Raw genomic sequence first — 15,391 nt, 5'->3', positions numbered from 1 at the left:
AGAGAAACATTTACAAACATAACAACAGTGATTCAACAAAGGTAACAGCGCATGTGATGGCACTTCACCAGATTCCATCATCACATACCCCGGATTATTTACTGCCTAGGGGCCAGGGTCAGACAAGCTGACAGGGAGACCCTCCCCGTTGAGTCACAAGGCTCGGAAAGGACCCCTTTGCTTTCTAAGCTCCTTCTCAGAGAGGAGTCTAGGTGCGGCTGGATCCAATCTTTGCCCCGGACTTGGGCAACGGTTTACCTCTAAAGGATCATATCTGCGTGGTCAAACCCTTTATATCGCTCAGCTAAGATTGTAAAGTCTGGCATGCTAGTCACTTACCCAGAATCTGTTGCGGCAAGGCAACTCTCAGCCTCGAAGAGCAGAACCTGAAGCAAGTGTCCCCGGGAAATGATGGCGAACAGGCTGCTGCCTTGCAAGAAAGCTCAAAGGGCTCTTGGTCTGTCCTCTAGTTATATAGTAAGCTAACTGACTTACAGTGTTTTGACTCTGTTGCCAGCCATCCCCAAAAGTTCAAGTGCCACTCGTAGCGACTGCTGCTGGTCGTTTTAGCTTAAGCGGCAGCCTGGGCGAAAAAGGGGGGTGACATCGCAACAGCGGTCAAATACAGAAAAACCGGTTAAAAATTGCACAATACAGTGCCAGACAGTCTAAAATAACTGGCAAGACAATGACAGGGCAATACAATGCAAGATCGAACCTTACACAGGGCAGTACAAGGCAACAAAATCAAATGCAGAACACACAATGAAAGAATTGACGGTACAGTGCCATACAATGGTGGAATATATCAGATGTCAGTCACCACAATGACAGAGCAATACAAGGCAAGACGTAACGCGATACAGGGCCCTACCAGGCGATACAGTCAAAGAAAAAACAACCCGTGAAAGAATTCACAATACAGCACAGTCCTAGGACAGAACATGTAAGATGACCATTGAGACAATGACAGGGTGATACAATGCAAGATGCAACACCATACCAGGTGGTAACAAGGCACCACGTAGCCAAATGAAGAACAACCGATTAAAAAAACCCAGCATACGTTCAACTGTAATACCAGAAAAGATGAGAAGGCAGTCAAGACAATGACAGCACTATAATGCGAGAAGTAACACAATACAGGGCAGTACAAGGCATTACACAGTCAAATAAAGAAGAACCGATAAAAAAAACCCCACACAATACAGTGCAGTGCGATGCCAGAGTAGATCACAAGGCAGTCGAGACTAAAATGGGTCAATAGTCAATATAATGCGAGATCTTACACAACACAGGGCAGTACGAGGCGTTAGAAAGCCAAATGAAGGACAACCGGTTAAAAAACCCACAATACAGTGTGGTACAAGGCCCAAACAGATCAGAAGGCAGTCAAGGCTAAAATGGGGCAATATAATGCAAGACGTAACACAATAGGGGGCGGTACAAGGCATTACACAGTCAAAGAACAACCGCTTAAAAAACACGCAATGCGGTGTGGTACAATGCCAGAACAGATCGCACAGCAGTCAAGAGCGTGACGGGGCAACACGATGCGCAACTGATACTGAGCCAGGCGGAGCAGTACTATTTCAAATATACAAGAATATAATACAGAACCAAATTCTTAAGCGCACGACGCAAGACCATCTCAAACGGCAGTCAAGGAAATTACTGAGCAACGTAATGCAAAAACACCACGCTGCCCAGCAATACAATATATGGTCAGGTACAGAACAATCCGTTCCAGAAACAACATATCGAACAGTACAACTCCACGGTCTCAGATGGCAGTCAAGATATACGCAGAGCAATACCATGCAAGACGTAACACAATACAGGGCAATACAATAAAATAACATAGGGTAACTTAAGAGCGATGAATCAAAAAACCTGCAATACAGCAATTACAATGGCAGACAGCCTGAGATGGCAGTCGAGACAATTACAGGGCAATACAACACAAGACAAAAAGCGATACGGGGCGGTACCCTGTAAAACCATCCCAGATGGGCATCAGGGAAATTACAGAGCGATATAATGCAAAAACAACGCCCTGCCCAACAACACAATATATGGTCACGTACAAAACAATCCGTTAAAGAAACAACATACGGAACAATACCGTGCAAGATGGTTTCAGATGGCGGTTAAGGAAAATACAGAGTGATGCGATGCAAAACTGAAATAGTACCAAACAATGCAATACAATTTCAAATACACAGCCTTCAAATACACAACAAAATACTTAAGGATACAATGCCAGAGTGTCTCACGTGACAGTCAAAACCATGACAGACGGAAACGATTTGAGACGTACCGTGATACAGGGCAGAACAATGCAATAAGCAGTCAAAGGAAGAACAAGCGAATGAAAAAAATCCTTAGTACCATGCAGAATGACGACAGAATATATCGGACAGCTGTCAAGACAATGACAAAGCCATATGCTGCAAAACCAAAACACAGCCAGGTGACACAATAGAGGTTCAAATACACAACCATGCGATTCAAAACAAAACATGGAAGGCTACCGTGCCTGATCATCTCAGATGGCAGTCAAGACAATGACTAAGCGATACGACACGAAACCCAGATACAGGCAGGCAGAGTGATACAACTTAAAGTACAGACTGATGGAAAGCCACACAAAATACAGAACTATACGATGCAATGCAGTCCGACGTGGCAGTCAGACAGTTACGGGGCGCTACAATGCAAGACCGATACAGCGCCAGGCAATGCAATACTATTTCAAATACACAATACAACACAAAACAAAAAATACATAAGCATACAATGCAAGACAGTCTCAGACAGCAGTCAAGGCAGTTAGAGCAACACAACTCAAAACCAACACAGAGCCTGGCAACGCAATACAGTCAGATGCAGAACAATCCATCAAAGTAACAACATGGCGAACGGTACAACATGACAATCTCAGATGGCTGTCAAGACGATGACCGAGCAATACAGCACAAGACATAACGGCATACAGGCGTTACCATGCTAGACCATCTGAGACTGCAGACGAGAACACTACAGAGCAATACAATTCCAGGCTAAACATACACAAGGCGCTGCAATGCAAGATAGTGTCACATATGGTCAGGACAGTTAAGGCTCCGCTTATGTGCCCAAAGGGCACCGCTCCTGGAAAGCCTGGGGCACTACACTAACTTTTAAATGTCTTGCTGCTATTTCCAACCCTGTCCCGTCCCCTCCCCTCCCCAAGGAAGCTCCACTGCCGGTACCTCAACTTCGCTGAGGGCCGGGACTCTGGAGCCCTGCTGAACAAAAAAAAAAAAGAGTTACCACATATCAAATCGATTCATCCTGGAGTCACTGGGTTTCCTCTTCATCATCTGCAAAAACTAACAATGGAACCCCGATTTGCACAAAATGGTGCCATCAGGCACCATCGCATCCGTCAACACTAAGTTGTACTGCAATATCCCATGCATCATATGTGCCGTACCCTTCTGCTCACCTGCTCCTCACGGATTCCAGATTCGGACTTTGTGGCACTCTCTGGTTCTGGCACCTAAAACACCTAAGACACACAATATTACTGTTGAGCTTACGGGAAACCACCACCCCCATGCGCTACCTCTCTACTACCCAGGTCACCTCCAACGCTCGTCCGGCTCCGGATGCCTGCGGTGCCTGCAAAACCAAAGACAAACACTCCACTGAGCTGCAATGTAGTACTGGGCTATTAGACACCAACATGTCCACAACCGCCTCACTTGCTGGGACTACTCAGTGGGCGTGCAGCATCGCCCCTCTGACCCTGCGTGTCACACCAACCAAAGAAACACATGCTGAGATTCCGCCCAAAACCCTACAAATTCCCATCTCCCGCTCCCTCACCTTGCCCGCCCATCCTCCCGAGGCGTGCAACCTGAAGGCTTGCAAACCGCCTGTAAAACCCAACCAACGTGGGTTGCTTAAATCTTGAAAGTTACTCCCTCTGAGGAAGATGTGATACTTCAGCCCATCCACCACTGCTGACCTTGACTGACTCATCCCTATCCCCACATCCCATGTCATTCATTGCTTCAAAACTTCAAACTGAAAAGAACCAATACGTACAGCACTCAAAGCCACACCTTCTCTCTAATACCATGGGCTGACTCACCTTCTTACATTGCTCTCCTCTTCTACGCTGCCCTGCCAAGCTTGTCCTGTTGCATCTGCAAGAATGACATTAGAGAAATCACCCTGAGGCAGAGCAATAGAGTCATAACAACAAAAAGTCTTGCAACTTTTTACAAATACCATCTAAGGTCCAAATACAACTGTACACAAAGAAAATTACAAAAAAAATCCGCGCCAAAACCAGCCATACCCTCTTCCACATGAACTCTTCTTCACTACTGCTGTATTGTGTTTCCAACATGCCTCTGCTCTTTCCAAACAAAAGAGAAGAGGTATCTACACAGCCTCCCGATGGCTACCCTGAGATAACTCTAACACCTTTGCCCCGATCTACATAGATTCATATACTACATATAGACTCTCCACACGACTCCGCCCACCCTGGACACTATGCACCCGGGCAGGGCAGCCCCGAGCCAAACACTCACAGTTACAGACAGACACTACACAGAACACTACGAACGACGCGCCTCAAAGACGAGAGAAAACTCTCAGCAAGAAAGATGACATGGGGACCAAAGTCACCGTCATGCAAGAAAATCTGTGGGATTGTGATGATGTCAACAAGACGACGCTCTACGGAACCCCCTGAAACAAACTGTAGAACGTGATGGTACGTAATAAGAATGGACTGTTGAGCCCACTAAGATGGACGTGCAGGAAGCCTGCCTTCAAGACCTAAGAATGTAACGACGCAGGGAAGAAGTCACAGTCGTGGAAGTGGGCCGTCTGGAAACGTCCAAGACAAGACCGATGCACGCTTTAAGATGCTAACGCAAGAAGAGCGGCAGCCGAATGGTGCTATGCCCATGGGCCCGAGCGTTCAAGACCCTAAGGATGACGCCTGGGGCCCGACATCATGCTCCTGGAGCTCAAAGATGACCTCAAGACCCAAGAAAGGGCTAAGATACACAACACAGACCACATGAACAACATGACAACATGCACAGGCTAGAACTGCCCTGCCTGGGATGCGCTAGTGTCACACTGAACAGTAAGCAACATCCTTTTCCTTCCCAAATATGACTGTGCCCCGGGACAGCCCTCGCCACTACGCTAACATCAAAGACCCCATTTTGCAATTCTCCACCACGGCCCCTCTCCGGCGCCTGACTGTCAACTTAGCTTTTAGAGGGCCAGGCATCTGAATCCTCCTTCGATGCGGTCCGCAAAAACCAGCCACACAATACAGTTCCGCAGTCACCAGGTTCCTCCTCTTCCTTTGCAAAAGGAAAAGAAAAAATAATCCCAGAGGCAGCCAGAGTACCAGCAATAAGCATCCTGAGAGGAGATGCCAACCTCTTCCACGACACCCTCAGCCTCACGAACGCCGTGGCATTCTGCTTGCCCGCTCCGTGCCTATTCCGGAGTCCGAGACTGCGGTGATAGTTATTCACAGCACCTAAGAGACCAAGAAACACAACATTACCACTTCACTTCTGCCAAACCACCACACCATCAACTCCTATCTTCTGTCTTCCCACGGACTCCGGGCTCTGCTGCAGACCCACAGAGTCAGCAAAGCCCTGACCCGACCTACACCAGGGGCCTGCTGCAAGCCGCAAAGGCTCCAGGGACACGGCAGTACCCTGTGTACTGTGGGGGAAAGTGAACAGGCGTCCCACAGCCTGAAAGAGGTTATACCTTACAGCCCTGCTGCTTTCCTGTGAAATGTGAAAACTCCATCTACGGCTGCAGACAAGATGCTCACCTGGTCCCTGCATAGTAATCTCATCTACCCAATTTAGAAAAATTCTATCGGTGTCTCACCTGGGATACCGCAAAACCGGTGGAGGAAAAAAACCTCCCGACGAAAGGTCCGTCTTCAATACACTCAGGGATTCCAGGAAAATACGCCGTGCCTGGAAAAGGGAAAACTATACCCTTAAACCTTCTCGCTGCCCCTGAAACACTCATTACAACAGGACTGACCTGAAAAAACACAAGGAAGAGAAGCAGCATACAACACCCCTCTCTACTATACACGCTACCAAACCTCACCTGGTCCTTAAGGTAGTACCACCTCCAACTTCTTACCTGCGATTCTCTAAATGGGATAATATCTCCGCCCCAGTGGCTGAGCCGCCTCCAAAGATGGGAGCGACGGAAGGACCAGCGGAGCTGTCACCCTGGAGAAGCCTGGCAGCAGAATAAGCTGCCCCAGCAGAAGCTGTGGGATATATACCCCAGGCCCCGCCCAGCACCCTTCCCACCAGCACCTGGGAAAGGGGCCTGGCTGACCTCCACAAAGCATAGAGCCTGCCAGAGGAGCGGCCTTTTCTCACAGGCCTGAAAATTACAGCATGCAAAACACCAAAACAGAGAAAACTACCCTTAAAGGAAGTGACAACACGTGCTCTTTTATTACCACTACGTCGACTGTGTCAGCAATGGGGCCCGGTAGGTACGTAAACTTAAACAAACTTTTTCAGGACATAGAAAGAAAGAGAAAGACATCTGCCTAACCTCCGTAGGCAAGTAGATCATTAAGCCCGATAAACATGTTTTTAAAAGAAAACACCGTGTCTTCCGATTCCTTGTAAAAAGAAAACCCACAATGTTAGCATGGCCACACGTCACTTCTAGCGAGACTCCGCATAGTACCCAACTTCTGCCAGAACCACGCTCTGGATAGGACTGACGGACAGAGTGCAAGCAGAGGCTTGTGTGCCGCCTGTAATACAGCAGGTGAGAAAGAACCAATGCTCTAGGCTGCCGCTCTCCTTGGCCGAGTCCGCTCCGGTGCCCTAACCATTGTTGCTGTCGCAGTTTAGGCTGGGCATTAAACCAAGTGACAGATGCTCTCTTTTAACTTCTCTCCTGAGGAAGGAAAGAACGTGAGGGAGACTTAGGAACTGAAAGAGAAACTGAACTCTTTCATAATGAAATATAAACCGAAAAGTTATACTGAGGAGAGACAACAATAACAGGAAAAAAATAAAATAGATAAAATATACACACAAGCCAGTATCAGGATCCCAGGATGACCATCGCTTCACCAGCAGGCACGGGCAAAGTCCAAGACGGCAATGGATTGGACACGGCAATGGATTGGAACCGGATTCTGGATCTGGTTGCATAAATGCATGGATCAGGATCAAACCTTGTTGGACAGAGGAGTCCTTGGACACCAGCTGCTGAAGGAAAGGTACCAACCCCTTCGATCCCTCCGCTTTTATACTGAGCGTGATGACGATGGGATGCAATATCCCATCAGTCAGGTTCGGGTCACCGGTCCTGTCCGCTCTTCACCTTGGGTGCAACCCCTCTATGCTTTTCCGCTTCCGACCCTCTAACAGGGCATATATAAAAGTGAGCTGAGCTGCACTGTTACAGCAATAAGTATAAGCAAGAGCCTCTCCGCACAGCATTCCTTGGCATTAAGTGTAAATACAAGGTCTTGGCGCTCTGAAGGCAGATACTACCTGAAAAAGATGTCATTATCTTCAGACAGTTCAGTTTGTTGGAAGAGACTTACCTGAAAAGTAAAATTACTGAAAACAACACAGGTTCCATTGTATCTCAGACCTACGCATGGCTACGTAACCTCATATGCACATTAAAAAAAGAAGTGGCCAAATGTATTCATGGAGCCACCGGTCACATCTTCCCTTTATTACCTCGTGCCAAGCCACCTTTGTACCGCACTCCTGTCGGCTCCCCTGCATCGCCCTGTCCATCTCATCTCTCTGCATCTGAAAAAACACACCAATATCAAACATTACCCTAATGCGGAGCAGTAGCTTAATTCCAAATGTCTTCTTTCTAATTAGGAACCCTGTTCACCTAAGTCCAACTGCCATCCAAAAAAAAAAAGTAAGCCCAGAAAATTAAACCCCACAGAAAGCAGCCTTACCATCTTTGAGATACTGTCTCCTTCACTAACCGTGAACACCCTCTCCAAATTAGCTCCGCTTATGCCAGCGCCCACTAATGAAACACCCGTCCACACAGCCTCCTGAGACCTAATCGATTTGAGATGACTACGCAACCTTCGCCTGGGTCTAGGCAGATCCTCATATTCACTACAGACTCTCATCGTGATTCTGCCTACCCTGGACACTACGCACCCGGGCAGGGCAGCCCCAAGCCAAACACACACAGTCATAGACCAACACTATGAAGAACACCATGAAGGACACGCCTGAAAAGATGAGAGAAAACTCTCAGCAAGAAGAATGACACTGGGACCAAAGTCACCATCGGGCAAGAATACCTGCTGGACTGCAGTGGCGATGATGTGAAGAGGCTCTTCAGAACCCCCTGAAACAAAACGTAGGACTTCACGGTCCCTGACGAGAAGGGATTGTCGAGCCTGACAAGACGTATGCGCAGGAAGCCTGGCTTCAAGGCCTAAGAACGTAACGATGCAGGGAAGAAGTCCCAGTCGCAGAAGTGGGTCGTCCAGAAACTTCCGAGACACAAGACTGATGCATGCTTTAAGATGCTAACACAAGAAGAGCAGCAGCCGAATAGTGCTATGCCCACAGATCCGAGCATTTGAGACCCTAAGGACAATGCTCAAGTCCTCACACCACGGTCATTCAGCTTAAAGATGACCTCGAGACCCAAGAAAGGGCTAAGATGCAGAATACGGACCACACAAACGACACGACAACACACACAGGCTGTAACTGCCCTGCCCGGGACACGCTAGCGTCACACTGAACAGTAAGCCACATCCTTTACCTTCCCAAATATGACTGTGCCCCGGGACAGCCCTCCCCACTACGCTAATGTCAAAGACCCCATTTTGCAATTGTCCACCTCGGCCCCTCTCCGGCGCCTGACTCTCTACTTAACTTTTGGATGCCCGGGCAGTGTCCAAATCCATCCTTAAGGCAGTCCACAAAAACCAGCCATCCGATACATTCCTGCGGTCACCAGCTTCCTCCTCCTCCTCTCCAAAAGGAAAAGAAAAAAAAATAATCCCACAAAAGTAGCCACAACACAAGCAATAAGCATCCTGAGAGGAGACGCCTCCTCCACAACACCGTCAGCCTCCTGAAAGCCGTACCCTGCACACTGTGGGGGAAGGCAACAAGCGGTCCCACACCCTGAAAGACATTATACCTTACATCCCTCTTCCTTTCCTGACAAAGGTGAAAACTCCATCTACAGCTGCAGACAAGATGCTCACCCAGTCCCTGCAAAGTGATCTCGTCATCTGCCCGATTGAGACAAATTCTATTGGCATCTTACCTGGGATACAGCAAAACCAGTGGAAAAAAGAAACCAAATAAAATTCCATCTTCAATACAGTCAGGGATTCCAGGAAAACACACTGCACCTGGAATAAAGCAAACCATACTGTTAAACCATCTCGCCGCCTCTGAACGCTCATTACAACATGACTGACCTGAAAAAAACACAAGGAAAAGAAACAGCATACAAGAGCGCTCTCTACTATACACGCTGCCAAACCTCACCTGGTCCTCAAGGTCTTACCACCTCCAATTTCATACCTCCGATTCTCTAAATGGGATAACATCTCCGCCTCAGTAGCTGAGCCACCTCCAAAGCTGCAATCAACGGAAGGACCAGCAGAACTCTGACCCTGGAGAAGCCCGGTGGCAGAATGAGCTGCCCCAGCAGAGGCTGTGGTTCATGTACCCCAGCCCCCGCCCAACCCCCTTCCCACCATTGCCGGGGAAAGGGGCCAGGCCGACCAGCAGAAGGCATAAAGTCTGCCAGAGGAGCGGCTGTGCCTTTTCTCACATGCTTGAAGATTAGAGCATGCAAAACACCAAAACGGAGAAAGCAACCCTTAGAGGAAATGACAATACGTGCTCTTTTACTACAGCTACATCACTTGTGTCAGCAACGGGACCGGGTAGAGAAGTAAACTTAAACTTTTGCAGGGCGTAGATAGAAAGAGATACATGTCATGCTAACCTACACAGGAAAGTAGATCATTAAGCGCAATAACAATATTTTTATCAAGACTCAACATGCTTTAGCTGCCTTGAAAAAGAAACCCCACAATGGGTCATACAGCACTTCTAGCGAGACCACGCATATTACTCAACTTCTGCTAGAACTGTATTCTGGATAGGACCGACAGTCAGAGCACAAGCAGAGGCTTGTACACTGCCTGTAATACAGCGGCTGAGAAAGAACTGACACTTTGGGCTGCCAGTTACCTTGCCCGAGTCCACTCCAGTGCCCTACCTGTCATTGCTGTCGCAGTTTAGGCTGGGCATTAAAACAAGCGACAGATGCTCCCTTTTAACTTTTTTCCCAAGGGAGAAAAGAATGAGAGGGATTTATCAATTGAAAAAAGTGTACTGTAATGAAATATTAACAGAAAAATAATACCAACAAAAGACAACAGTAACAAGAAAACAAGGAAATATATATAATATATACACAACACAGTAACAAGCTCCCAGGATGACCATCGCTTCACTGGCAGGCATGGGGGAAGTCCGATACTGGAGTCAGGAACGGATGGAAACTGGAGGCCAGATTGGTTGCACAAATGCATGAATCGTGATGCAAGGATGACAAAGAGACGGAGGAGTCCTCAGACACTGGATGTTGAAGGAAAGGTACCAACCCCTTTGATCCCTCAAGCTTTTATACTGAAGGTGATGAGGATGGGATGGAATACCCCGTCAGTCGGATTCGGGTCACCGGTCCTGTCCGCTCTTCACTGCGGGTGTGACCCCTCTACGCTTTTCCACTTCCGACCCTCCAACATGGCACACACAGTTACCTGACACAAGTTATTACAGCAATAAGTATAAGCAAGAGCCTCTCCGCATAGCATCCCTTGACAATAAATGTAAATATATGCTCTTAGCACTCTGGAAGCTGATACTACCTGAAAAACACGTCATTATCTTCAGACAGTTCAGTTTGTTGGAAGAGACTTACCTGAAAAGTAAAATTACTGAAAGGAAAACTGGTTCTGTTGTACCTCAGTCCGGCACATCAGCACATGGCCACGCAACCTCACTTTCACATGAAAATAAGTGCCCAATTGTATTCATGGAGCCACCGGTCAGATCTTCCCTTTAATACCTCGTGCCAAGCCACCTTCGTACAGCACTCCTCTCAGTTCCCCTGAGTCACTCTGCCCATCTCATCCTTCTGCATCTAAAAAAAAAACCAAACAATATCAAACATTACCCTGATGCAGAGCAGTAGCTTAATTCCAAAGGTCTTGTTTCTACTTCGGAACACTGTTCAACTAGGGCCAACTGCAGCCTGCCATTAAAAAAAAAAAACCAGCCCACAAACATTACACCCCACACAAATCAGCCTAAACATCTTTGAGGTAGTATCTCCTTCGCTAACTGTGAACAGCCTCTCCGACGTGGCTCTGCTTATGCCAACACCCACTAATGAAACGCCCACGCACCCAACCTACTGAGAGCAAATCGATTCCAGATGACTACCCAACCTTTGCCTCAGTCTCAACAGATCCACATATTAACTACCGACTGTCATCACTGTTCTGCCTGCCCTGGACTCTACACAGCCAGGCAGGGGGGCTCCAAGCCAGACACACACACACACACAATCACAGACCAAGACTACGCAGAACACTAAAAACAACGCGCCTCAAGGATGAGGGAAAACTCTCAGCAAGAAGGATGACACCCGGACGGAAGTCACCGTCGGGCAAGAAAACCTGCAGACCGTGGTGGTGATGTGAAGAGGCTCTATGGAAGCCCCTGAAACAAAGCGTAGAACTTCATCACCAGTGATAAGGAGGGACTGTCTAGACTGATAAGATGTATGCGCAGGAAGACTGGCTTCAAGACCTAAGAACGTAATGACATAGGGAAGAAGCCCCAGTCGCAGAAGTGGGCCATCCGGAAACTTCCGAGACACAAGACCGAAGCATGCTTTAAGATTCTAACCCAAGAAGACCAGCAGCCGAATGGTGCTATGCCCATGGGTGCAGGTGTTTGAGACCCTAGGGATGGCGCCTGAGGCACCATGCCATGCTCCTGGAGCTTAAAGACGACCTCGAGACCCGAGAAAGGTCTAAGACACAGAACACGGACCACACAAATGACACAGCAACAGACACAGGCTGGAACCGCCCTGCCCGGGAATGCCAAACAGTAAGCCGCATCCCTTATGTGCCTAAAGGAGGCTGCGCTCCAGGACAAACCTCTCCCCTATGCCAACTTCAGACACAACTTTTTGCAATTCTCAACCTTGTCCCCTCTCAGGCACCAGTCTCTCAACTTAGCTTGTGGAGGGCCAGGGGTCCAAATCCATCCTTGAGGAAGTCCACAAAAAAACAGCCATCCAATACATTCCTGTGGTCACCAACTTCCTCCTCCTCCGCAAAAGGAAAAGAAAAAAGTTTATCCCAAAAGCAGCCACCACACCAGCAATAAGCATCCTGAAAGGACATGCTAACCTCTTCCACAACACCCTCAGCCTCATGAACACCGAGGCATTCTGCTTGCCCGCAATTCCAGAGTCTGATGCTGTGGCAACAGTGATTCATGGCACCTAAGATACCAAGAAACACAACATTACCACTGCGCTTCTGCTAAACCACCAGTCCCGTGCTCCTCCTCAATACTATCTGGATTGCCTCAAATGTGAGAGCCTAGAACACACCAGGCTCCGATGACACACAAACCCAACTGCAAAACCTGTCCAAGAAGGACTCATGAAGCCGGCTCCCTTTCCTAGACCTCCCCCAGTGCCAAAACTTTAGAAACCCCTTCTCTTCTCCCTGAGCTGTCAGGGAAGGAGGCCCACTTCTTCCCCACAGCTCCCACCCTTTATTTGCCTGCCCGAACACACGGTGTTGGACGCTTCTCGGGAGCAATGCTTCTCAGGAGCCACTCTTCCCAGCCTCTCCCTGTGTTCCGCCAACAACTCCTGTCTTCCCACAGACTCCGGGCTCTACTACAGACCCAGAGTCAGTGAAGCCCTGACCCAACCTACACCAGGGGCCTGCCGCAAGCCGCAAAGGCTCCAAGGACACAGTGGTACCCTGCGCACCGTGGGGGAAGGTAAACAGGCGCCCCACACCCTGAAAGACATTATGCCTTACAGCCCTGCCGCTTTCCTGAGAAATGCAAAAACTCCATCTACAGCTGCAGACAAGATGCTCGCCCAGTCCCTGCAAAGTAATCTCATCATCTGCCCGATTGAGACAAATTCTATCGGCATCTTACCTGGGATACAGCAAAGCTAGTGGGAAAAAAAACACACACACAAACAACAAAGTTCCATCTTCAATACAGCCAGGGATTCCAGGAAAATGCACCACGCCTGGAAAAGAGAAAACATTACCCTTAAACCATCTCACCACCCCCAAAAGCTCACTACAATGTGACTCACCTGAAAAATCACAACAAAGAGAACCAGCACACGAGGCCGCTCTCTACCATACATGCTGCCAGACCTCACCTGGTCCTGAAGGTCTTGCCACCTCCAGCTTCCTACCTGCTATTCTCTAAACGAGATAACATCTCCACCCAAGGAGCTGAGCAGCCTCCAAAGCTGCAGTCGACTGAAGGACAGGCAGAGCTGTAACCCTGGAGACACCTGGCAGCAGAATGAGCTTCCCCAGTGGAGGCTGTGGTTTATATACCCCAGGCCCCACCCACCACCCTTCCCACCAGCACCTGAGAAAGGGGCCTGGCCAACCTCCAGAAGGCATAGAGCCTGCCAGAGGAGCAGCTGCTCCTTTCCTCACAGGCCTGAGAAGTACAGCATGCAAAACACCAAAACGGAGAAAGCAACCCTTATGGGAAATGACAATACGTGCTCTTTTATTACCACTACATCGATTGTGTCAGCAACAGGGCCCGGGGTAGGTAAGTAAACCTAATTAAACTTTTGCAGGGCATAGACATAAAGAGAAAGACATCATCCTAGCCTACATAGGCAAGTAGATCATTAAGCCCAATAACCCTGTTTTTATCAAGACTCAATGTCCTTTAGTTTCCTTGTAAAAGAAAGCCCACAATGCTGGGCAGGGTCATATATCACTTCTAGCAAGATGACGCATATTACCTGACTTCTGCCAGAACCACGTTCTGGATAGGACTGATGGACAGAGCGCAAGCAGAGGCTTGTATGCTGCCTGTAATACAGCAGCTGAGAAAGAACCAACCCTTCCGACTGCCGCTTTCCTCAGCCAAGTCTGCTCCGGTGCCCTACCTGTCATTGCTGTCATGGCTTAGGCTGGGCATTAAATGAAGTGACAGATGCTTTCTTTTAACTTCTCTCCTGAGGGAGAAAATAATGTGAGGGAGACTTAGGAACTGAAAAAGAAACTGAACTCTAATGAAATATAAACAGAAAAGTAGTACCGAGGAAAGACAACAATAACAGGAAAACAGTAGCAGAGAGAAAATATATACACACAACCCAGTATGGAGCTCCCAGGATGACCATCGCTTCACTGGCAGGCATGGGGAAAGTCCAGGACCAGACTTCACAACTGACGGGAACCAGATTCCGGATCTGGTTGCATAAATGCACGATCGGGATCAAAGGATGCCGAATAGACAGAGGAGTCCTTGGATGCCGGCCAAAGGAAAGGTACCAACCCCTTCGGTCCCTCTGCTTTTATATGAGCATGATGACAATGGGATGCAATACCGTGTTGGTCAGATTTGGATCACCGATCCCATCCGTTCTTCACTGTGGGTGCCACCCCTCTACGCTTTTCTGCTTCCAATGGGGCATACATAAAAGTCAGCTGAGCTGCGCTGTTATAGCAATAAGTATAAGGCAAGAGCCTCTCTGCATGGTATGCCTTCACATTAAGTGTAAATATAAGGTCTTGGCGCTCTGGAAGTGGATACTACCTGAAAAATACATCATTATCTTCAGACAGTTCAGTTAGTTGGAAGAGACTTACCTGAAAAGTAAAATTACTGAAAACAATTACTGGTTCTGTTGAACCTCAGTCCAGCACATGGCTACGCAAACTCATGTTCACATGAATAAAAGAAGTACCCAATCGTATTCATGGAGCCACCGGTTACATCTTCCCTTTATTACCTCACGCCAAGCCACCTTCATACGGCGCTCCTCTCAGCTCCCCTGCATCACCCTGCCCATGTCATCTCTCTGCATCTGGAAAAAAGCAACACACCAATGTCAAACATTACCCTAACGCGGAGCAGTAGCTTAATTCCGAAGGTCTTGTTTCTACTTAGGAACCCTGTTCACTTAAGTCCAACTACAGCCTGCCATCAAAAAAAAAAAAGAGTAAGACCACAAACATTATACCCCA

The sequence above is a fragment of the Rissa tridactyla genome, chromosome 7 (assembly GCF_028500815.1).
Source record: "Rissa tridactyla isolate bRisTri1 chromosome 7, bRisTri1.patW.cur.20221130, whole genome shotgun sequence".
Classification (NCBI taxonomy): Eukaryota; Metazoa; Chordata; class Aves; order Charadriiformes; family Laridae; genus Rissa; species Rissa tridactyla.
Note: the sequence above shows the minus strand (reverse complement) of the source record.